Source organism: Mesoplodon densirostris, chromosome 14 (genome assembly GCF_025265405.1).
Source record: "Mesoplodon densirostris isolate mMesDen1 chromosome 14, mMesDen1 primary haplotype, whole genome shotgun sequence".
NCBI lineage: Eukaryota > Metazoa > Chordata > Mammalia > Artiodactyla > Ziphiidae > Mesoplodon > Mesoplodon densirostris.
Window position 1 is genome coordinate 30,557,026 of NC_082674.1, and position 25,239 is coordinate 30,582,264.

The 25,239-nt window shown below is 43.3% G+C and overlaps 1 long non-coding RNA gene across 1 annotated transcript; it reads right to left on the reverse strand.

The window, feature by feature from the left end:
• Positions 1-13,840: 13,840 nt before the first annotated feature.
• LOC132501953 (uncharacterized) lies at positions 13,841-18,244 on the reverse strand. Its single transcript, XR_009534359.1, has 3 exons — positions 17,989-18,244; positions 15,007-15,079; positions 13,841-14,141 (listed from the first exon to the last, which is right to left on the reverse strand). It is a non-coding gene; the product is annotated as an uncharacterized LOC132501953 (long non-coding RNA).
• Positions 18,245-25,239: the final 6,995 nt, after the last annotated feature.

Here is a 25,239-nt window from a genome sequence, read left to right on the forward strand (position 1 = left end):
TTGGGGCAAGGGTAAAGAGGGAGCAGTGACAATTTAATCTGTCATAGGTGAAGGGAGCATTATTGTCCTAAGGTCTCAGATCTGGGTCCGTTCTCCTTTCTCTGGAGAATATCTCAAGTGTTATATAGCAAGTTTAGGTGGTGTGTGTGCGTATGTGCACGCGGGTCAGGGTGTGTGGATGTTTAATATTAGTATCCCAGGGGTATGGCTACAATTGAGGAATAGTTCACTCTCAGAAGCAAGTACAAATAAATCTGGACTTTATATATGATTTGCTTGATATCATTCTCAACATTAATAGAGTAATCTCTTTTCACCTGGGCAAAGAAAGACCTTACTCTGGGTACAGTATGAATATTTTTATGAAGAAAGTTTCCACAAGCCCAGAGTAATGCTTCGTATCTGTCCTGGAGATTCAAGCAAACAACCTTTATCCACGTGCAAATATCTCACTGGAGCAGTACTGACTTCTGGTTGCTCTTCTCCTCTGGGAAAACTCTAGAAACCCACAGAAGGGACTCATGTCAACCTTCTGTGTGTCCCTGAAAGTTGCCAGGAGCATCTCTTCTGTCTGAAGTGTTAAGTCAGGAGAACACACCCATCAGAGTGAGAGTGAGACCTGTTGCCACACGGTAAGCACAGCGTTAAACTCTTTACGGACGAGAAGACTGAGACACAAAGGACAGCAGTGATTTGCCCAAGACTGTGTAGCCCAGGCATCTAATGCCGAACTCCTGTTCTTAAGCATGTACTTCTCTGCATTCGGGAGGGTTTCCATGGCCAGCCTAGTTCTTTGCAGCTCTTGAACTAGGTGACAGATATCTCTGGGAAGGACCAATTCCATGTAGCAAAAAGTATGACATAACCTTTTTGGAACTGACAAGGTCCTTCCTTCCACGACCTACCTGCTTTCTTCCATATGCTCTTCCTGATACATATGGTCCCAACAAAATGTTCCTGACACACACATTGTGGACACTGACTTTAGCAGAACTATTTCTCCTGCCTAGCTGACCACTTGCTACCCAAGCGTCGTTTATAGAGAAGTTTATTTCTTCCTCTGCTACATGGTGATAAGAGCGGAGACTTTTAAGTCACTTATGGATGTAAATCCTGGGCCACTGGCATAGTTACCTTGAGTTCAAGATGTAGTAGAACCAGAGCCGGACCCAGCACTGAGACTGGTGGGGGGAAGGTAGGGTTCTGGGTCTCTGGGGCTGCAGACAAGGCAATGTGTCCTCGTGCAGGGCTAGCTCACTCTGAGGTGTGACTGTGTGATAAACTAGAAGCCACGAGCTGATCACTGTGGCTCAGGTGACCAAGGGTGCAAAGTCCTCTAACCTGAGTATGTGGACGGTCATTTTCCCTTGAAAACTACTGTGAAAGCATTCTGTACACCAGTACCCATGGGGCTGCCAGAGGAGGGATCCCTGGGGCAGGGGTCCCAAAGTGGAGCCCTGCCTCCTGCGGCCCTCACCTTCCACTGGTGTTGCCCCTCCACTGCCTGTGCCCCTGAGATGACTGGCTCTACCATGCCCACCTCCCCGGAGTAGCCTAACTCCACGTGCTGGGCGTTGAGTGGGTGAATCAGAAGAGCTTTAATGAGAAGGGACTTGGCCAACCAGACTGGTAGCTACCTTCACTGACTGAAACGTTGGAAGGGAGTCAGGCTGGTCCCAAAGGATTCCAGCTGCTTGAGGCAAGCGGACACCCTCGTGCCCAGGCTTCTGGGGAAGCAGAGCACTGGAAGTCTGCCCTGCTTCGGGGCTTTGCACCCAGCCTGCTGTGGGCACTGTCTACTCAGCCACCAGCACCCCTCTGCTCTGAGACAGGCCTGGACTGGACACTTAACAAGCATTGGGAGCCCTGGACTCAACCGAGAGAGGGAGATCTCTGGCAGAGGGTTAGACTGGACTTCTAGAAGGTGGGTTTTCTGACACTCCACTCTAGGAACTGATGGAAACAAGCCACCTCAGTTGTAAAACCTGCCTCACGGTGAGCTCTAAAACTAGAAATGATCCAAGTGTTTGTCAGTAAAAGACTGGTAAAACAAACTGTAGAGTCGCCATACAAATGGAATACGACTCAGCACTGAAAAGGAAGGAACTTTATTATTATCTATAATAACACAGATCATTCTCAAAATAGTTATGGTGAATCAAGAAGTCAGACAAAAAAGAGGCCATATTGTACGATAGTTCCAATTATATAAAATTTTAGAAAATACAAACTAATCTATAGTGACAGAAAGCAGATAACTGGTTGGTTACCTGAGCCTGGGGCTGTGGGCAAGAGAGAGGCAGTAAGGGATGACAAGGGGGCATCAAGAAACTTGTGGGGGGATAGATATGTTCATTATTGATTGTGGTGATAGTCTCATGGCTATAGACACATGTTAAAACTTATCAGATTGTATGCATTGAATATGTGTAGTCTATTGTACAATAATACATGTCAATAAAACTGTTTAAAAATGAAAATATACATATATATATATACACATGGGACTTAGCACTGTGCCTGGCATACATTCTGTACTTAAATGGGGCAATTTTTATCATTTTCACACTGGGCTTCACTCTCACCTATTTCCATAACAGGAGCTAAGGACACAGAGATCCTGATTATGTGTTGTGTCCCATGTGAACTCTATCCAAAGGCTAAGGGAACCTCAGATGATCAATGGAGCTAGAGCCAGTGTAGAAAGAGATTTAAAAACTGGTTTGGGAACCCCTTCCAATCAAGCACACTTTCTGGAAAACATGTTATAATCTCCATTGGTGGAAAAAAAACTTCCTGAAATATATTTCTGATAACGCCTGTAATTCCAACAGCACGTTTTGGCCTGTTTTCCTGCCATGTCTAGACTGAAGAATTTTTCCAGCTCAATCATTTCTGCCTGTTATTTAAAGGCCTCTGCAGTTAGAGATGGCTTAGCCACTGCACAGAGGGTGGAGTCCTCTTAGCTGGGTTCCTGCAGCCCGAGGTTCCAGGGTTGCTTTGGTGTTGAGATCAAGCTTCCCCCACAGGCTAAATTTACCTCCGTTGAGTTCAACATGCATTTCTTTCAAAGGACATCCATTCTCATTCTTAATCATTCAAAACATCAGAATCTCCCCTAGCCATCCTGCCCTCCCACAGGAGGGAGTCTCCAGGGAGACTCCCTTAATTTGACAAAATTCTCCACTGCACTCCTAAACCTTGGGCCATTTATGATTCATCTGTGACTAAATATTAATTTTTAAAAATGCAAACTTGCCTTGGAGGGATAAATAGTGAATAGTTTACCCATTCACATTTTTCTAGAGAAGAAGAAAGGGGGCAGAATGCTAATACTGGATCAGCAGATGAAACGCCAACAAGGAGAAAGTTTTTTCAAAGAGAAATCTCATCCACTTTACCATCTGGGGGTCATTGCCTCCCCTGTTCCCCAAAGGCCTGGTATCAGGAGGCTTTGTATTTGTGTCAGCAAAACGCGGGGTGGGGGGCGGGTAGGGGGGTTAAACCTCCTCTGAGGATCAGGCAGTGAACACTTCAAAAAATCTATCGTGAATGTCTGGATAAAAAGGGAATTTTGAGCTGCTATTTTAATCAGGTGAAAGCCAATTTGCTGCTCCACTATTTGAACTTTCAGATTTTCTCAGCCCCTGAATTCAGCCTCCTGGTTACTGGGGAAACACATTTTATTTTTTTCCCTGAATCTATATCTGCTCTCTAATCACCTCTAATCAAGAGCTGTAGTGTTGATTTAGTTTCATACAGAAGAATCATAAAACTGATCGCCGAGGGTCTAGTGATAAAGACAGGAATCCAAAGATACCAGGAGGCCTGAGCATGCACTTAGCAGGTCAGGCCAACCCCTGACCCAGGAGCCTGCTGGCTCCTTGGCCCCTATGACAGTGTTGCTTGTTCTGCTGGGCCAGGTGCCCCTGCCTTAGAGATGTCACCTACATCTGTGTATCACCCCTGGAATCAGTGCCCATTGGGATTCTGAGTCTTAAATGATGAGGAATTGACCTGTTTGTAGGAGGGGCTCCTCCATGCAGGCCTCTGTCCAGGGCTTCAGGTGCATTCAGGAAGCCTTTGGCAGGGTTGGAATGCCTTGGAGGGGTGGAGATTTGCACCCACCTCAGAAATATCAGAGGTAAAGGCCAGAGGTCAGGAAGAGAAGTGTGTCCAGGAGAAGTGCCCCAAAGCCCGGGTCAATCAACTGACTGAGGACTAACCCTGGGAAAATGGTGAAGTCTGCAAAATGTAGCTTTTAGTCTACAAACATTCATTTAGCAACTATCACACTCCAAGAGCTGTAATAAGCCACGGAGAAACATCGGTAAACAGGAAACAAGAACTTACAGTTCAGTGGGAGGTAGAGACTTAAGTAACTCAAATATAAGACTCAAATCAAGTGGCCTCCTCACCTGCAGGGTCCCCTTCTCCTTCCCAGAAATGTCCCTGCACCAGCCAGCCTCTGTTTCACACGGAGACCAGATACCCACCTGCATTTCTGTTCTTTGAAGATAGTATTCGTGCTCTCCCAAATCCCTTTTCTCTTGCACCCTCATCTTTTCAGTACTTTAAAATACCTATTTGCTGGGGAAATTCAGTCTACTGACTGATCACTCACAGATTCTGTTACTTTTTTTTCAAAGGTGTGTGCTTTTAAAAGAGGGCACCGGAAGAGAGCTTTATCCCAAAGAATCATATTTCTGATGGCAGAATTTCTGTCACAAGGACAGAATGGTAAAAAAAAAAAAGACATTTTTAATAGTGACATTATTTTAATATTCCCTTCTATGTCTAGTGACATTATTTTAATATTCACTTAGTTTCACAACAATCATATGAAGTAGCTAATAATAAATAGATAAGAATATGAAATTCAGAAAGTCCCAGTGTTTTACACAAGGTCACACAGCAAGCAAATAACAAAAGTGAAACATGGAAGCAGGTTCTCTGACTCCAAATCAAGGTGCTTTCCATTGTACAACAAGTGCTTCCCTTGGCAATTCCTTTGTGCAAGTCTTTGAGCCATCAGCTGGCTTGAATTAAGGGTGGAGGCGGACTCCAATGGGATAGCAATATTTATGGGACTTTCCGTAACTCAAACAGGTACCTTGGGAATTACTTTTAGTTTTCCTAGGTGATCTGCCAAAAGTATTACCTCTTCTATTTTCCTCTGAACCTAGGTAACTTAAGCTCCCTTCTAATATTTCGAGGTGTTGGGGTAGGAGGGGATAGTGGCTTATGGAATCATGCCAGTGTTCCCAGAGTCCTTGGGCATGGCTTACGGATTGGCCTGTCCTTCTCCTACCTCCCATGAACAGAGGGATCAGCATTGGTAGTTAAGAACATCTCTGAGTGGCCCAGCAGCATGGGAAAAACATGGTCCGTCTGGTGGCCTTGGCCCAGCCCTGGCCGTAAAAAGGGATTTCATATCATTAGCAACTTCCCCTTCAGAGTTCGTTAGTGTGAAATGTCTTGGCAGCTGAAATGACAGTGGGGACTCCCTCCTCACCAGTGATTTCACCCCTCCTAAGAGCAGCCATGGTGCAGCTGTATTTACTGCTTCAATTTGTGGCTCTGACAATAGCACATTGAGGTGCCTGAAAATGTGTGTAGCAGTGGTCAGCTGGCAACTAGATGGCACGTTGAAATTAACTTTACATGGCAGGTCTAGTTGATAAACCAGTTGTATCTGGACGCCTACCTTTGTCCGCATTACTAGAAGGCTTTGCTATTAAGGCTGAGTTGGAGATAGTGGGGTAAGCTGAGGCACCCTAGATGGTCCCAGTGAAGTGTGCGTGGGTGTGTATGTGTATGTGCACACATATATTAAAAAAATATATATACATGTGTGTATATACACATATGTATAAAATATAAGTAAATATATTTATTTTTACTCAATATTTGTTGTCTATCTTCCACAGAGGATGGAAAATACAATTATATCAACCCCCGAGCAAGTTGCATTTGAGGTCAGGACATGAAGTTCAAGTACGTTTTCTAGGAGAATTGAGTATTGTTTCACAAGTTAGGGCCAGAGTTGAAAATAATAGCTCCCAAGGTCATTTGAAATGTTCACTCCTTTAAAGATAAAAACAGAGTGAGTGAACCTGTTGACTAACTGGGTCTCTCTATTGACACCTAAGGTGACATCCATGCCTCATACGGTATGTGTGAAAATTCAGGCACTGCCCTACATTAAACTTGAAGGTTTGTTTTCCTTCTGCTTTGGGCCTACTGATTCAATTACCATCAATAGACAGAGTTCACTCCAGTCCCACCTCTGCCTACTTTCCAAGTAGAAGTTGAAGGATAGAGGTGAAAGTGGATTAGTGCAGAATTTTAACTCTGCTGTTTGTCTGGGGCAGTGTGGCAAGTATCCTCCAAGGTGGCCGCCAGTGACCTCTGAATCCTGGCATTCACACCCTGTGTAATTCCCTCTCCTTGGTTGTTAACTTGCATCTAGCAAATACAGAAAAGTGATGGGATGTCAATTCTGAGACTAGATCATAAAAAGATTGTGGCTTCCAGCTTGAGTGCAAACTCTCTCCCTTTCTCTCATTCTCTCTCTCTCTCTCTGATCATTCTTCCTGTGGGAGCCATGTTGTGAGTTAGGGTGGAGGAAAAAGTACAGAGACTTGCAGTAACGATATAAGTAAGCATGGAAGTAGACCCCTTCCCCTTTTGTCCTCCCTCTGGAATTCAGATGAAACCAAGCCCTGGCCAACACCTCGCCTGCAATCTCAGAAAGACCTTGACATGGAAGCACTCAGTGTAGCTCTGCCCAGATTCCTGATCAACGGAAACTCTAAAAAATGTTTGCTGTTTGAAGACACTAAGTTTTGTGTTCTTGTTTTTGTTTTTTGGGGGGAGGGGGTGGTCATTTATTAAGCAGCAATAGAAAACCAACACAGGCAGCAATGGGTGACAAGGTGGTGATTCCCCCATTAACTACTGAGTAGGTGGGCCAAGTCATCACAGGACTCAGTGAACAGTGCACTCAAGTTCTAAGTGAATCTTGGGGTTTTTTAAATTTAATTTAATTTAATTTTATTTAATTTTATTTATTTATTTATTTATTTATGACTGTGTTGGGTCTTCGTTTCTGTGCGAGGGCTTTCTCTAGTTGCAGTGAGCGGGGGCCACTCTTCATTGCGGTGCACGGGCCTCTCACTGTCGCAGCCTGTCTTGTTGCGGAGCACAAGCTCCAGAAGCGCAGGCTCAGTAGCTGTGGCTCACGGGCCCAGCTGCTCCACGGCATGTGGGATCTTCCCAGACCAGGGCTCGAACCCGTGTCCCTTGCATTGGCAGGCAGATTCTTAACCACTGCGCCACCAGGGAAGCCCTGAATCCTGGTTTTGAGGGGTAGTTTTTCTAACCTTTAGTAGTGGAATCACCACCTGTGACTCACTGTGCATACAGGGAGCTTTCTACCACTGGCTAGAATGGTTTAAAGACAGTCCTGGTCCAGAGGCAAGGGTTCCACCTCAGACTTACTAAAATAGAATCTCTAGGGTGAGACCTGGATCTGTATTTTTGGAAAATCATCCTGGTAATTTTACTGTTTAGTTCATTTTGGAAATCAGTGGAATAACCTTTCCAGGCCATGTTCTATATTGGATCTCCATGGTTCTCTGTATTAAGGGAGTTTCACATCTCATGCAGGTGATATCGAGCAGTGAGCTTAGCATACTTGAGTTTTCTCTATGTAGATGTCAGCCACTTGTAGGACTCGGAAAGTTGAGCGCTGCCACAAAGGAATACTTGTATTCCTGAGTCTAATCAAAGTAGTAGTGGAGATTCTAGCGTGAGTTCACAAATGGTTTGTTCTCTAACAATTCAAACATCAATAACTTGTTGCTCAAGTTAACTGTTTACAGAGACACTGTGGTATGGGGAAGGAGACATTGGGATTAGAGCCGGAACTGGGTTTAGGTGCTAGCCCCTCTGCTTTGAGGCTGTGTGACCTCGGTCAAGTTAACGAATCTCCCTGAAAATACTTCTTTTACACTTTATTTTTAAGAACTTTGTTGTGGTTTTTTTCTGACTATAAAAGTAATACAGTTTCCTTCTAAAAATATGGAACATACAGAAAAGTATTTTTAAAATCCAAATTATACATAACCCAGAAACCTCTGACAACTACAGTCCTATTTCCTCCCGTCTAGTTTAAATGGATTTATGTACATGTTTTTATATAACTATGATTATGATTATGCTATTATGTAAGACTTTCATCCTGCTTTTTCACTTAACATTATATTCTGAACATATTCTCACAGCATTAAAAGTTCTTCAAAGATATCACTTCCAGGGGCCTTATAGTACTCCATTGTGTAGGTGTGTCATGACAATTTTCTGTGGCTAAATATTTCAATGATTTCCAGGTTTTTACCTTTATAAAGAATATTGTGAGAAACATCTTTGTTTACAATATTTGTCCACATTTCCTATTACTTCCTTAGAAGGAACTCTCAGAAATGAAATTACTGCATCCAAAGGTCTGAATACTTTTTTTTTTTTTTTTTTTGGCCACACCACACAGCTTGTGGGAACTTAGTTTCCGATCAGGGATGGGACCCAGGCCCTCAGCAGTGAGGACTCCGAATCCTAACCACTAGACCATCAGGGAACTCCCTGAATACTTCTAAAGGTTCTGATACATGTTGCAAAGTGCTCTTCAGAAATGTTTAACCAGTGTGTACTTCCACCAGTAGAAAGAGAATTTCCATCTCAATGCAACCTTGCCAGCATAAACGTTATCTTAAAATATTGCTAATTTGATGATCTACATGGCTTTGTTAGTTTGATAGTCAAAATATGCTTTCTTGTTTTAATGTGTACTTCTTATATTGCTAGTACGATCAAGCACTTTTCCGACATTTAGTACTTCTTTGGTAAAATGAAAATGATGTTCCCTACCCATATCATAGGATTATTGGGAAAAATTATGGAATGGTGATTGTGAGTACTTTTTATAAATGCAATGATATGGTATGTTTATATAAATCTGATGGTCTCAATGTAGTTGATAGATATATGTAGGCAAGTCAATCTATCGTAAGGCTGTGGGATCGAGGGTAAATCCCCCCAGTCCTCCTTCATCCCATATATTTACATGTCATGTAATCAGAGTCCAGTAGTTGAGCTGTAATAAAGGAATACTCATAGGTAGCAAACAGATCCATGTCCCCTGCACGGCTATGTCCACAGTATCACTCTCGGTAATGGTAAGTGTTGGGGGAGGGATGACTTGGTCGTATGTTTGTTAACAGCCGCTCTTCATAGCCACTTCCTCCTCCTTTGCCAGCCACATCCCTGAGTCATTGCTCAAATGTGGGTCACAGCAGCTGTAGGCTCTCCTACAGTAAGTGCCAAGACACTACCCCTTTCGACATGTCCTAAGAACTGCCTCGTTCTACCTAGATGTAGAAACTGCTTGATTTCAATACACGTAATGAAGGTGAGCACCAAAGCTATAATTCCCAGAATTTCTATATTAAATGGATGACTTATATAGTATTGCTTATTCAACTTGGTTCTCTCACTCATTCAAAAAGGAAAATTAATAAAAAATAAAATAAATTTTAAAAAGAAATGAAAAAAACAAAAAGGAAAATTAAGAAATAAAAAACATTATGATATGGACTTCCCCGGTGGCGCAGTGGTTGAGAGTCCGCCTGCCGTTGCAGGGGACACGGGTTTGTGCCCCGGTCCGGGAGGATCCCACATGCCGTGGAGCGGCTGGGCCCGTGAGCCATGGCCGCTGAGCCTGTGTGTCCGGAGCCTGTGCTCCGCAACGGGAGAGGCCACGACAGTGAGAGGCCCACATACTGCAAAAACAAAACAAAACAAAAAAACATTATGATAAAGGCCTGAAAATATTGAGAGATTTTCTTCAACAAATTTAACATAAAGCAACTAAGATGTTAAATAATATGTGGGTTTCAAGGGAGAAATTGGTAGATTTAAAATGCAATCAATGTAATCAGACTGTAACTTCCCCTTCAGAGGCCTGGAATTCAGCCTTCCTTTTTTCCAAAAACTCTGTTCTTTGTGCCTGGTGATTACAAGTTCCAAAGTGGAAGTTGTGAGGGTAGAATCTGTTCTTTCTTATTAATAATTTTAAAAAATTAAAAAGGGTGTTTGGGGACCACTTGTACAAGTGCCTGTAAATCCACAGTAAGGAATTTTGCCTTAGTAGCTCTAAACAGACTATTCCTTTTTCTCTAAATTTATGGAAGAACTTTAAAGGCATTTTGTGTACACAGTTATGCAGTCCGTGCTTTAATTCAGTGGGACTTTTGGTCAAGTATGGATTACAAAGTTAGATATTTTGGGTTCAATTTTCTTTGGTCCATCTTTTCCAGATATGACTTCATTTTATTTATACAACCTCATGGTGTCTTATAAACTTGCTCTTTCTCATCATCTTCTGAAATCTTATGCAATAAATAGTGGTTGGGGGGGAAAATCAGTCTCCTAAACTTTTTCAATGAGAGAGCTGCCATTTTGTCCAGAAGGTAGCTCAGTTACCACAGCCGTTATTCTAATGACCAGAATCTGCCGTCCCCTTGAAGTGGGGGTCTCTACAATGCCCGCAACATTTGCCAGGGAAGCCTACATCAGTTGTCTCACATACTACCTGGGATTTGTAGAATTGGAGAAGATTGAATCAGGGTGGCACTGGGCTTACCATAGAGCAGTGTTCTTCCAGCTCGTGGACGGTTTGGAACAATCATGGTCACTGAAAACCAAGGGCATGACCAGATGAACCACAATGGAGAAAAAGTCCTCAAGGAATTCACCAGTTTGGAAACAGCCATTTCTTTCTTTCTTTCTTTCTTTCTTTTTAATATTTATGTATTTATTTATTTTGGCTGCACTGGGTCTTAGTTGCAGCACGTGGGATCTTTAGTTGTGGCATGTGGGCTCTTAGTTGCAGCATGCGGACATGTGGACTTAGTTGGCATGTGGGCTCTTAGTTGCGGCATGCATGCAGGATCGAGTTCCCCAACCAGGGATCAAACCCGGGTCCCTTGCATTGGGAGTCTTACCCACTGGACCACCGGGGAAGTCCCGAAACAGCCATTTCTGAACTTCATGTCCCATATATGGCAGCACCAAATTCTTTGGGGGGGGATGAACTCAAGGAAAGGCCTGTGTCACTACCTAGCTTCCTTCCTGCTGCAAGTACTCTGTCCAGTGCCAAGCTTTCTCCTATTTTATTATTAGAAATATTATTACTATATTAAAGATATAGTAATATAGTAATAATAACTAATGTTCATGGGAATTACTAAATGCCCATGGGTATTTAGTAATTGGGTGAAGGCTTTCCATGTTTTATCTCATTTAGCCCTCACAATGCCTCATTGAGCTAGCAGCTATCATTATCCCACCTTGGAGGCTTGGAGACTGGGTCTGAGAGGTTAGATAACCTGTCCAGGTACTTGCCTAGGAACAGGCTCCACTGGAATTCATACAGGCTGTCAGATCCCAGCGTCCATGCTCCTAGTTATCTTGATGACTGCAAGTAGTACAAACAGTGTGCTGGACTCAGACATTAAATGGTCATAAGACTAGACTCAGTGTCGCTCACTTCCTATCAGAGAGTGAAAGCAAAGGCATCCAATCTGGAGGAGGTGTGTTGCAGACACCAAGGTCAGCACTTTGTGTCTAATCTTTCAGTACACCATCCAACAGGTAAATTTCCCCCTTTTCTGATGCTGTGACTGGGATGGGAAGGCAAAACAAAAAGAAAGAAAAATGCAGTTATTTCTTTCCCTACTTGTCACAAAGGAAATGTTCTGTGAAAGGTTGAGAAACAGATTGTCCAGGGCAAAAATCAACAAATTTGATGTCTGGGATTAAAGATCAGATGCCACTACCCAACCTTTAGAAGCCTCTAGAGGGACTTCAAAGAAATGGCCCAAAGCCCCATGTCTCCCTTCATGAAGAAAGTAGACTTGGTCTTCCGTGCCACCTTTACAGCCAGGTTCTCCCCTCACCAGACTGTTCCCTGGAAAACTCTTTGGGAAACGAAAGTAACTTTTTAGGTTGCCAGGAACAGAGAAATCTTTTTTTTATTTTCAATTAAAAAAATTTTTTTAATTGAAGTATAGTTGATTTATAGTGTTGTGCCAGTTTCAGGTGTACAGCAGTGATTCAGATGTATATATATTCTTTTTCAGATTCTTTTCCCTTATAGGTTATTACAAAATATTGAGTATAGTTCCCTGTGCTATACAACATCCTTGTTGTTATCTATTTTATATAGAGTAGTGTGTATATGTTAATCCCAACCTCCTAATTTATCCCTCCCCCACCCTTTTCCCCTTTGGTAAACATAAGATTGTTTTCTATGTCTGTGAGTCTATTTCTGTTTTGTAAATAAGTTCATTTGCATCTCTTGTTTTTTGATGCTACATATAAGCGATATCATATGTTATTTGTCTTTCTTTGTCTGGTTTACTTCGCTTATTATGATAATCTCCAGGTCCATCCATGTTGCTGCAAATGGCCTTATTTCATTCTTTTTATGGCTGAGTAATATTCCATTGTATATATATATCACATCTTCTTTATCTATTCATCTGTCGATGGACATTTAGGTTGCTTCCATGTCCTGGCTATTGTAAATAGGGCTGCAATGAACATTGGGGTGCATGTATCTTTTTGAATTAAGAGTTTTCTCTGGATATATGTCCAGGAGTGGGATTGCAGGATCATATGGCAACTCTAGTTTTAGTTTTTTAAGGAACCTCCATCCCGTTCTCTGTAGTGGCTGCACCAATTTACATTCCCACCAACAGTGTAGGAGGGTTCCTTTTTCTCCACACCTTCTCCAGCATTTATTATTTGTAGACTTTTTGATGATGGCCATTCTGACCAGAGTGAGATGATACCTCATTGTACTTTTGATTTGCATTTCTCTAATAATTAGCGATGTTGAGCATTTTTTCATGTGCTTGTTGGCCATCTGTATATCAGGAACAGAGAAATCTAACATCTTATAGCTTCTGTCAGTTTAGTTGTTTCACTGTGATGACTGATCAGACAAGGTTCCTGCAGACACCAACTCCTCTTCCTCTGACTTTCACACTTATAATTCAGTTTACTTCTCTTTCTGGAGATTTCTGTCTCACACACATGTACCATGAGTTTTCTCTTAGCTCTTCATCTCTCATTTGCAGTCTCTCTCCCTTCCTCATCCCTTCTTACTCCATTTGTGAACCTAAAAATGATGCCAGTAATTCACGACTCCAAATCATGGGTGGTGCTAGAGACATACCTTTGTCAAGGAAAGACGTAATTATGGAAGTAAAATTTAAATAACATAAAACTGAAACTATCAACCACTGCAGTTCCAGAACCATCCATTGAACCCCTTCAGAATCTCCCTTTACAAATAAACTAGGATCACATTATAGAATCTCCAGTTTGGAAAAGATCATAGAGGTAATCTGACCTGTGTGCCTACATTCTATGTCATTTACATATTCGTTGAAAGACAAAGCCAATCTATTATTGGTCCCCAGCATTGGGTCAGGTGGTGGAATTTTGGGACAAATAAGACCTAGACACTGTCCTTAAGAAGCTTAGTATTGCAGGGGGACTAGAAAGTACCCTGGGGTGGGAGGTGCAAAATGATGTGGCCCAGACTAGACCTCATGGGGGAGGAGGTCAGGAGAATTTTTGCAGAACAGGAGATTCTTGGGTTGGCTGTAGAAGGGAGAGGAAGATTCTTTTGGTTGCGAGTAACAGAAATTCCATTTAGGTAAAACAGGAGGTGTATATTGGAAGGATAGACATTACCTTGGGAAGGGCAGGGATGCAACAGAGTGCCGTGGCTTCAGATGATCTTAGGGCCCTCCCCTCATGCTCACCTGGGTGTTTTCTGCACATTAGTTCCATTCTCCCCTACTGCAGATTGGCAGGGAATGTGGCTGCCGAAGATTCCACCATCAGAAAGAGACTGATCCTACTTCCTCAGATCTGTTTGAAAAATCCTGGAGACTGAGGCAGGGTGCACCACAGGACTGGTCAGCTAAGGCCAGGACAGTGCCACGTTACACAGACATGGCCATCAGAGAACAAACCATGCATTGGCCATTCTCAAAACGGGGGACACCCTGGGGATCAAACAAACACTCCACTTAGGGTCTTCCAAAGACTGTCACTCCAGAGCAGGATTCTCACCCTAAATGATTTACCAGCAGCAGGGTAGAAGCTGCCCTAAAAAGACTCTTGAAAACCTAGCTTTCAGTTCAGTGTTGTTCTATGTATACACTCTTTGCATATATACTACTTCTTACTACACACATGCTCAGTAAGCATTAACTATCAAGCAAATACAAGGGCAGATCCTGACAGCAGAAAGACCCAGTCATTTGATAATGATAATGATGATGGTGATAATTACTAGTTGAATATACTGCATGCTTCTAAATACATTGTTTTGTTTGATTCTCTTCACAATTCTGTGGGGTAAGTAAAAGTAATACAGTGGTGAACACCGTATTGAGCACATGCTACGTGCCAAGCACTGTTCTAAGAACATTACATTTATGAATTTGATTAATCCTTACAGCAGCTCCATAAGGCACATACTATTGTAATCCTGATTTTATTGATGAATAAACTGAGGCAAAGGGAAAACAAATAATGTATCTAAGGTCCTATAGCTTGTAAGGATAGAACTGGGACCCTGCTGGTTCCGGAGTTCATGCTCGTAGCTTCTATTCTGGTAGACCATTATTATTACTTTCATTTTTGTAATGGAGAGTTTGAGCAAAGCAAAGCCATAGTGAGTAGTCATACTGGTAATAATAAAAATAACAATAACCAATGTATATGTCCCACCTACTACACATTGGGCACTATAATAAGCCTGAATACTCTGATTTCACCTATTATCCTGAAAGGGAATTATTGTTGTCATTGTTGTTTTTCAAAAACATGCTCAGAAATATAGCTGTATTTCATATACTCACGCACCCATTCCCAGTTTGTGTTCTGGAAGCCTTAGAAAGTCAGGAAGTTGCTGGAAGAGCTGAGAATTGGTCCACTCCTGAAAAGAACCAAATTCGTGTTTGTGATGGCGATGCTTAGACTAAGCCCTAGGGCTGGCAGTGATAGGTATACAAGTCCTAACATTTGCTTTGGCCCCTCCTGTCTTTCCCACCCAGGTCTACTTCCTAGAACAAACACCCAAACACCCTTAGAGTGAGGGACCTCCAACAGAGCTAGCTCTGCCACCAGATCCTGTGTGTACTGGGGTCAGCTGTTGTGCCTGGCTAAGCCTCATTTTCCTCATCTATAAAATGGGAACATTGGTCAAAATGATTGATAGAACCCCCTGAGCTCTAAAACCTTCTGAGTCTTCACTGACATGGGGGTTTTACATCTATGAATCCTTCTTAGCGGACAGTCTAAGAAGAATTGTGCCTTCCTGGGTGTTATGGTCTGAATGGTTATGTCTCCCCCAAATTCATATGTTGAAATCCTATCCCCCAAGGCGATGGTCTTAGGAGGAGGGGCTTTTGGGAAGTAACTAGGTCATGAGGGGAGAACCTACATGATTGGGATTAGCGCCCTTATAAAAGAGACCCAGAGAGTGAGCTCACCCCTTCTGCCACGTGAGGTTATGGTGAAAAGACAGCTGACTCTCAAGTGGGCTCTCCCCAGATATTAAATCGCCAGAGCCTTGATCTTGGACTTCCCAGACTCCAGAACAGTGAGAAATAAATTCCTGTGGTTTATAAGCCACACAGTTTGAGGTATTTTGTTACAGCAGCTCGAACTGACTAAGACACCTGGATTCACAGCAAAATCAAACTGTGATCCTGAGAGTAGGAAGGGGATTTGAGGGCAGGAAGTTCAGTCTCCCCACAGCCCGCTAACAAACCCTCCATACGGACCCACAGTGGTTCCCATCTCCAGGCAAAAGGGAACAGTCTCTCGCCCCTGGGGTGAAGGCCTTACAACTACCCAGGCAGGCAACTCAAAACTCAGGGAGGGCAGGAGGTTTGAGGGAAAGTATGCATGGTATGTAATACGTGTGCTCTTAAAGTCTCAGCACATAAACCTCCAAAAGTTTCACTTTTCTAAAACCAGTTAGATTTAGAAGCATTTAAATAATGGCTCTTGCAGGGAACCCTCCTCCTGCTTCATATTCTTTAGCTGTTTAGGAATTATTGCTGAGGCCCTGAGGTCAGCTGAAGTAGTTTCTTCCAGGATTTTCCCGTTTCTCAAGTTGTGACTCTTTTGACCAGCACTTACTGGGTTGAAATCTCAGCCCCTTTGCATTTGCCTGTTATCATGATAGAAAAAAATCACTTGTCTGAGCACACCAGGTACAGGCACTGTTCTAAGCCACTCACCTGTGTGAAGGCATTTTATCCCCACGGCAACCCTGCAAGGAGGGTTTTGCTTTGAAGGGTCTGATTTAGGGAGGTCAAATAACTTGTCCAAGGTCACTTAGCTGGTAAGTAATGTGTTTGTTTCCTAGGGCTGCTGTAACAAATTACCACAAACTGGGTGGCTTAATATACGAGAAATTTATTCTCTCACAGTTCTGGGGTCCAGAAGTCCAAAGTCAAGGTGCCAGCAGGACCACACTCCCTCCAAAGTCTCTAAGGGAGAATCATTCCTTGCCTCTTCCAGCTTCTGGTGGCTCCAGGTGGTCCTTGGCCTGTGACAGCATCATTCCGATCTCTGCCTCCGTCTTCACATGGCCTTTTCCTCTTCTGTGTCTTTGTCTCCTCCTCTGTCTCTTATAAGCCACTTATCACTGGACACAGGACCCACCCTGCTCATTCAGGATGATCTCAGCTCAAGAGATCGATCCGCAAGTATTTACATCTGCAAAGACCCTTTTTCCGAATAAGGCCACATTCATAGGTTCCTGGGGTTAGGAGTTGCTCTTATCTTTTGGGGAGTGGGCCCACCATTGAACCCACTACAGCTGTGCAGCTGGGATCCAATCAGGCAGTCCAGCTCTAGAACGTGGCCTCATAACCATCATGCTACCCTCTCTCACACGCTGACTTTTCACCGGTGTCAAGAAAATGCCTGCTAAATCAATCTGAGCTTTTCACAAATCATCACAGGGCTGAAGGGCTCATTTTTCTGTGTTGATATCCTGTCCACGTTCTGGAAGGGCAGCGTGTAAAGTCCACTCTGTCCCACGCACGCCCTGATAGAGGGGGAGGAAAAACAGCACGTTGGGTTCCTTTTAAAAGAGGACTGATGGGCTTCCCTGGTGGCGCAGTGGTTGAGAGTCCGCCTGCCGATGCAGGGGACACGGGTTCGTGCCCCGGTCCGGGAGGATCCCACATGCCGCGGAGCGGCTGGGCCCGTGAGGCACGGCCACTGGGCCTGCGCATCCAGAGCCTGTGCTCCGCAACGGGAGAGGCCACAACAGTGAGAGGCCCGCGTACCGCAAAAAAAAAAAAAAGAGGACTGAATTCAACTTTGCAAATGTTAAAAGCTTAAATATTTTAGAAATTTCAGGCACACGTATAAAACCTCATTGCCTCAAAACCACAGTTGACAAAATCACCATTGACAAAGAATTACTCCACACACAGTGAAAATCTGACAAAACATAGCGATCGTCCAAAATACGGTGTTAGATCATTCCCCAGACGCCAGCAGGGTAAAGAGTTCTACCGTAGTTCCTTTATGATGAAGGAAAACAGGTCTTTAAATGAAGCCTGCAGCTTAAGTGGAGAAAACTTAAAGCTGTAGACAATCAATATTGTCATTTAAAGGGTGAACTTTATTTCTTCTGAGGTAAAGTGATGAGCCCAGGCAAAGCACTCACTCTACCAGATATGATTTGAAACAGCTGAAAAAGAAACTTCTGACAATAAGATTTTAGGACAGAAACACTGCCAGAGCTTTAAGTGCCTCTGAGAATAATAAAAAGAAAGTAAACAATGCCAGAGGCGGGACAAACAAAAGGAAAATTCTTACCTCGTTTGTTCTCCTCAAATACTGTAGAAGAATTATCTGTGCTTAGGCAGTTCTTCTGGAGTCCAAAGTCCTGCCCTGTGCTCATCATTCTGTTTAAGCTCTGTGCTTTCAGGCTGTCATTAAATGCCTTACACTGGTGGATGGGGCCAAGATGGTTTTCAGTCTAAAGCCATTGAGAGCCTCAAGGCAGATTCTAAAGGCCTTTACCATCTGAGCCTGGCCATCTGGGCTCTTCCTTTCACTGTTGTGAAATGGTCTTGGCATCTGACCCCTGTGGGAGAGCTGAGTCCATTAGCAGAATCCTCATGCCTTGAACAGCTTCAATTAGCCAAGAGCATGGCATGAAGCAGAAGTGCTGGTAATAGAAAACAACAGATCATAAGAAAGCCCTCTGGATTAGGCATTCAAGCAAGAGGCTCATTTTGTCAGACACCCAGAGCTGCCTTATGAACAAGCTAACTGGGCAATGAAGCAATGGGCAAGCGACAAACTGGGTTGTTGCTTCTTAATGGCGCCTTGACTCTATTAACAAGCGTGTTGTGATCAACTGACTAGCACCCGAATTTTACTAGCTACCCTGAAGCTTGCTGATGAACACTGTCCCAGGGGCACATGTGAGGAAGAGGTCCTTCGGATAACTTATTCCTTTGGATGGAGTCCAAGAGGGCCACGTGCCCTGTGGAATTCCACATTGTAAGCGGGCATGCCTCAGAGAGATTCCAGAGCAGTGATGATATTACTTATTTAGGCTGAAGGTTATCTGCTCGCCCTCCTCCAGATCCCTTTAAGCCAAGGGAAGGGCACCTTGTTGGTGTCAGATGACAGGGGTCTGGTTCCCTTTACTAGAATGAGCTTTCCATGTCATACATCCTCCGGAAGATCTGAAAAGCCTTTTCTCTTGGTTGCTAATTAGGAAAGAAGGCATCATAACCTGGCATGGCAGTGGGGAGCTCTGAGCTTACTACTCATCTTCGTGCTATTCATGGAGGCTCTTGAGGCAAATGTCCAAGAACCTCTTTACAGCTCTTGCAATTAATCCTGAAGTTCTGATTGCCAGTCTTGGGGAGAAACATATGGATTACAAATGGTTTGATTATTATTATTTCAAGAAAAAGCTAATGCATTATAATGAGGGTTGTAGTACAACGGTGAGAGAGACAGTATGGGTAGGGAGAGAATTTGTAATAGTTTCATGTTTCTTTTGTTCAGCTAGGAGAAAATGACATTTTAAAGGGAACTGATGAAACTTATTTAAGAAGTCAGTATGTAACAACTCTGTTTCCCCCATCCAAATTCTGAATTATTTAAGAGATGGACAAGGAATAAGGTGGATGATGGTTAAAGTATCACCTTAGTTAATGAGAACGCCTAAGATGTATGGCATGGCTAGCTCTGAGCCCTGAATTAAGACGTATTGCCACACACTGTGGGCAGTCTTAGAAAACTTGTCTTCCCCTGAGGGACCCTGAAGAACCAGGCAGAACAAAGCGGAAAGTGCGCTTTTCCTGGAAGCTGGCTTCTAATGGGAAGGGAGGGGGGAAGGGCCTGGACTAACACATGTGAATTCCCTTCTCTTAGTCACCACCGGGAACTCACACCCCCTCCCTGGGGCATTAGTGGTGAGGAAAGAAAAGGCGGATTTAGGGAAAATCTCTGTTCCTGGAAACGAGAGAGGAGGGAGAAAGTGTTCTCCCATTAATAGGACCTTAAATGGTTAAATTTATCTTCTTGAAACAAACATCCTTGTAAGCATTTGGGGACAGAATGAATTCCCAGTTGTGTTCTTTGGGTGATTTCTCCAGTGGAGGCCTGTAGCATGTGGGGAATTTTCACCAAGATCAGAGTCCTCACGGGTCCAGAGCTTCATCTATCCCTAAAGGATTCTAAGATTTGTATCCACTTCCACAAGCCACTACTCAAACAATCAGCTCAAATCTACCATGGATACATCCCATGAAGGCAGCCCTGAACCTGAGTTTATTTGGAGTCTGATATTTTTCATTATGAACATCAGTGATTCGCACCCCAACTGCACTTAGAATCACCTGGGGAGAGCTTTTTTTTTTTTTTTTTTTTAATTTTTTTTTTTTTTTTATTTTACAAATTTAATCAGTTATACATATACATATGTTCCCATATCCCCTCCCTTTTGCGTCTAAGAGAGCTTTTAAAAACGATTGATGGGGACTTCCCTGGTGGCACAGTGGTTAAGAATCCACTTGCCAATGCAGGGGGCGCGGGTTGGATCCCCTGTCCGGGAAGATCCCACATGCCACGGAGCAACAAAGCCCGCGAGCCACAACCACTGAGCCTGTGCGCCACAACTACTGAAGCCCGCGCACCTAGAGCCCATGCTCCACAACAAGAGAAGCCACTGCATTAAGAGAAGCCCCCACTCACCACAACTGGCGAAAGCCCGCGTGCTGCAACGAAGACCCAGCGAAGCCAAAAACAAAAACAAACAAACGAAACGACTGATGACCAGGCCTTTCCTCAAACCAAGGATACTGGAAACTCTGGGGGTGAGCCTGGCATGGGTAATTTTTACAAAGCTCTTCAGGTAGTGCTAATACGCAGTCTGACTAGAGAATTACTAATGCTGATCATTACTGTTTGTCAGGATTAGAAATCACTGCTGTTCAGGTTGACAGAATTCTGAAGCAGGCAGTGTAGACTGGTGGTTAAAACTGTTTGCTCTGGAGTCAGGCAGACTGAGTTTCAATCCTGATTCCCCTCCTTACTGAGTGTTGGTTAAGTTACTTAAACATTCTCAGTCTCTTCAAGGTGAGCAAGGACATCCATTAAAAGAAACTCACTCCAGTGAGTATAGGTGTGCAGCCTTGGTCTTCAGCTTTTTTGGTAGTTAACCCCAGAAGGGCTCCTTCTCTTTGAACTATCACTCCTCCACGTTTCTTGCAAATGGCAATGGAACACAGCTCTGCCATGCAGACGCTTGGGATGTGCTCCATGCCAGAGGGTCCCCATGTGTCTTAGGCTCTGGAGCAATTGAAATAGAAGGCCCCATCCTAAAGTCAGGAGTGGGGGTTCCCCTGTTGAAAAATTCCCCTGTCACACACTGTCCCATGGTATAAACTTTTTGTTTGGTTGGTTATTAAATTCTTAATATTTATATTATTAATTCATATTAGTTGAATTTTTAGACACACACATACTTAGTTGTTGGCCCATGTCACAGCTATCCAGCCTGTAAGGATCAAGTCTTCTTGCTCTTATCTTCAGAAAAATCACACACTGATGACTTCACAAATGGTTCTTGATTATGGGAATAATTACGGTCTTGGAAGAATTCTATTTATATAACCAAGAACTCTTAGGTCTTAATTATATAGCTGAAAGGGACCTTAGAGACCCAGATCTTGGAACTGAAAGGTGACTTGCCTTGGGCCACACAGGCATAGAGACAAGGCCCAAATATGAGCTCTTGTTCCAAGTCCATTTCTTTTTTTCTTTTTTTTTTATAGACCTTTATTGGAGTATAATTGCTTCACAATACTGTGTTAGTTTCTGTTGCACAACAAAGCGAATCAGCCATATGCATACATGTGCCCATATCCCCTCCGTCTTGAGCCTCCCTCCCACCCTCCCTATCCCACCCCTCTAGGTCATCGCAAAGCACGGAGCTGATCTCCCTGTGCTATGCGGCTGCTTCCTACCAGCCACCTATTTTATATTCGGTAGTGTATATATGTCAGTGCTACTCTCACTTCTTCCCAGCTTCCCCCTCCCACCCCGTGTCCTCAAGTCCGTTCTCTATGTCTACCTCTTTATTCCTGCCCTGCAATCGTTCATCAGTACCATTTTTTTTTAGATTCCATATATATGTGTTAGCATACGGTATTTGTTTTTCTCTTTCTGATTTACTTCACTCTGTATGACAGACTCTAGGTCCATCCACCTCCTACAAAAAGCTCAATTTTGTTTCTTTTCATGGCTGAATAATATTCTTTTCACTTTGTCACACTGCCTCTCTGAACAACTCTCTAACCTACTTCTCTCTCTTTTCTAACTCCATCTCATTCCAGTTTCTCTCTCTGCTGAAGATGTTCCAGATTCACAGAGCAGGAAGATGGAGGAAAGATTTGAATATAAATTTTGGGCTTCCATGTTTGGATTGCTTTGGAGAATTCTTTTCCTTGCTTCGTAGCTTGTTTCTCTGTCAAGGCCCAAAAGTTTCCCCAAGCATCTGAGTCGGCAATGGGTTGGTCCTCTGCCATCCTCTCCCCAGCCAGCCACTGCCAACTGTAGCCCATGGGCAGTGATTCTACTGCCAACCTCCCTGGAGAGGAGCCCAAAGAGACAAACAGAACTGCAGGCGGGGAACCTCTCAGCCCGGGAAGCCAAGGTAATACCTGTCACTGCTGTAATTGACTTCAGGCCCAGTGTCCCTCACTGCCTGCCTTGATGGCTTTGGCTGTGAAAACTCTCCTTACAAAGGAGGCTCTCACAGGCTCCAGCCACGGGAGCCCTACAGCCAGGGTTTCAGGAAACTGGGGTGAAATGGACAGAACAAGAGTTTGTCCAAAGACTGACTAAGACAGGAGGTTCCCACTGCTTGGAAATCTATCTGTGTGTTCCAGAGGATTGCAGAACAAAGACCCACACATGGTTATTTTGGCAAGAACTGGAAGGTTTAGATTATCCTTTTCCACCCCATGAAAGTGGCCACCTAAGATGTTCATGCTGAAGGAACATCTGTTTTAGCACTAACAGAGCCTTGGTGTGGGCCTCCCCGTGGTCTTCACAGCAGACACAGCACTAGCAATGGGAGAGCCGCAGCTGTTGAATGCACACATAGTGAAGGGTTTGGTCTCTCCCTTTTATCTCAGCGTTTCCAAAGTGACGGTGGGCATTGAGTGTGCTCTGATGAGCTCCGCTCCCACCAGCTCCCACCAGAGATTCTGCAATATCCCATAAGGCCACTTCTTGCCTCCCTAAGGTGTTATTTTTGGAGAAGGCATCTGGGAAGTGACAAAAACAAAATAGCCAGCATGAGCCTTTGCACATCTTTTGTGCATTGGGTGTCTGAGTGATGGAATTGGATCTGGCGGCTTATGCTGTGTGTAAGACAGCTTCCCCCATCTGGAGCCCAGGTGTGCAGGTTCACCCCTGAGTTCCAGATAGAGGTATCAGTGAATAGTGAGAGCGAGGCACTTCCTGCTCACCTACCTTTGTTCCACAGAAATGATTTTACCCTTTGATGTACAAAGTCAAGATCTAATTTTATTTGTAGATCAAGGTTAGCTGCAATTGAACGGATGAGCACACTGAGAACAATGGGATTTTGTACCTCCTTTTTGAGAGTTCAATGTGACATCATGGTTAAGAGTTTGCATTCTAGAATCAGAGAGACCTGAGCTCAGATGCTAGCTTTGATTGGTTTTCTATGTGACCTTAGGAAAGTAAAGCAGTTTATCCAAGCGGCAGTTTCTTCATCTATAAAATAAAGATATTATAGTTCCTACCTGGGAGTATCACAGTGATGATTAAGAAGGAGAGCACTTGTGAAAAAAATAAAATAAAAGGCCTCAAGGCTAATCACATCACAAAAGCACAATTAATTTACTGTTATCCACCTTAGAAGCATGGTCTCCCCTCTACCCAACCCCTTTCCAAATACTTGCATCTAGAGCTGTCCATTCTGGCTTCTCCCACTGTTAGAATGTCCTTATCCTAAACCAAAATTTCACTAACCTTGTCTTCTGATCTTTGCATTTTTATCTACCTTTTGGAGCCACATGTTAAAAACCAAATCCCTTTTCATAATGGCAGTGACTGGGCTACTGCCTTGCATAGCTCTAAAGGATACCCTTTACGTTGCAGTCTGTGTAAATGGCACCCCCTGGTGCCAGCCCTACAGGAGAGGAAAATAAGAAGGATGGAGGGGAAGAAGGGTTGTAGGGAGATGGGCCATATCCTTTTTAATGAAAATTCCCTGGAGAAGTAAGGGTCACGCTAATGCTCCACCTTCTCCAGGCAAAGCAGCTACAACTCTATCAACACTTGTTCACAGAAAATGGTTTCACATCAAAGCCCATTGATGTGAAATCAATGTTCATGATCACTGGATCATGATCAATGAAAGGGTCAATCACTGATCAATCAAATCAATCAGTGACCCTTGGATCATGCTCCTCTGGAAGGGAGACACCCAGAATTAAGTCCACATTCCAGGGGAGATGTGACCAGGGCTAAAGAGAGCAGAACTGGACCTCCTTTGTTTTGCTAGATACTGTTAATTAGGATGCCACTGAGATAGAAGGCAATCTTGGTACTATTATAATTATTTTCTGGACAATGACTTTGGCCTTTAATCACGTATTATCCTGCAATATCTCTTCATTTGTTTTGAATTGTTACTCACCTTTTGTTTGTTTCACTTTATATTTATTTGTGTCATTTCATACTGTCTACATTGGGAGCTCCTTGAGATATATCTGTGTTTTGAACATTTTAATGACTGCTGTTAAGTCTAGCACAGTGCCTGGGTCAATAATAAAATTCTAATTTGAATATTTAAGTAGAATCAAAGCAAAGACACAGTATTTGCTAAAATTTAAAATGGCCACTGTGGCAATGGAATAAATATATTCTGTGTGTATCCCAGCGTTCCTAGGATAAAGTACCTTGGAAGAAATGGTGGTGATTTCTTATTTGGTTAATGAATCATAATTCCCCAAAGTACAAGCATGACACTTATGAGAGTCCTTAGTAATAATTCTTCACGTGTGGTTTTCTCACATTTTTTTCATATGCAGTGATTTTCAAACTACGCTCTGTAGAGCTGGTTGGGTTCCAAAGGGATGTCCCAGGGATGTTTGGGAGGGACAGAAAAAGGGAGAACAGAGGGTGAGGCTCCTGTCTGTCTTCTATTTCACCCTGAGCTGTTAGCCTTTAGCTGTTGTATGTATTGGACTTCTCTGTAATATTTCCTTTGGGGGAAAAAAAAAGGTTAAAAATCATCAGTTAAGCCACTCCCTGGTCACTTCAGAGTGGTAGGGAATATGATCCCTTCCATGTTTCCTCTTACATAATGGATTTCTAGGTGAAATGGATTTGAAGAAGGGTCAGAATTAGGTTTTTAATTGCTAAATTTAGCCCTACTACGTTTAAAACTCTCAACAGTCCTGGTCTAAAGGGAAAGTATCTATAAAGCATCACTATCCTTGTCAAGCCTTTCCCCTCCCCCCTACATACGCAGCTGGAAATGGAATCAGATCTGGAGGAACACTG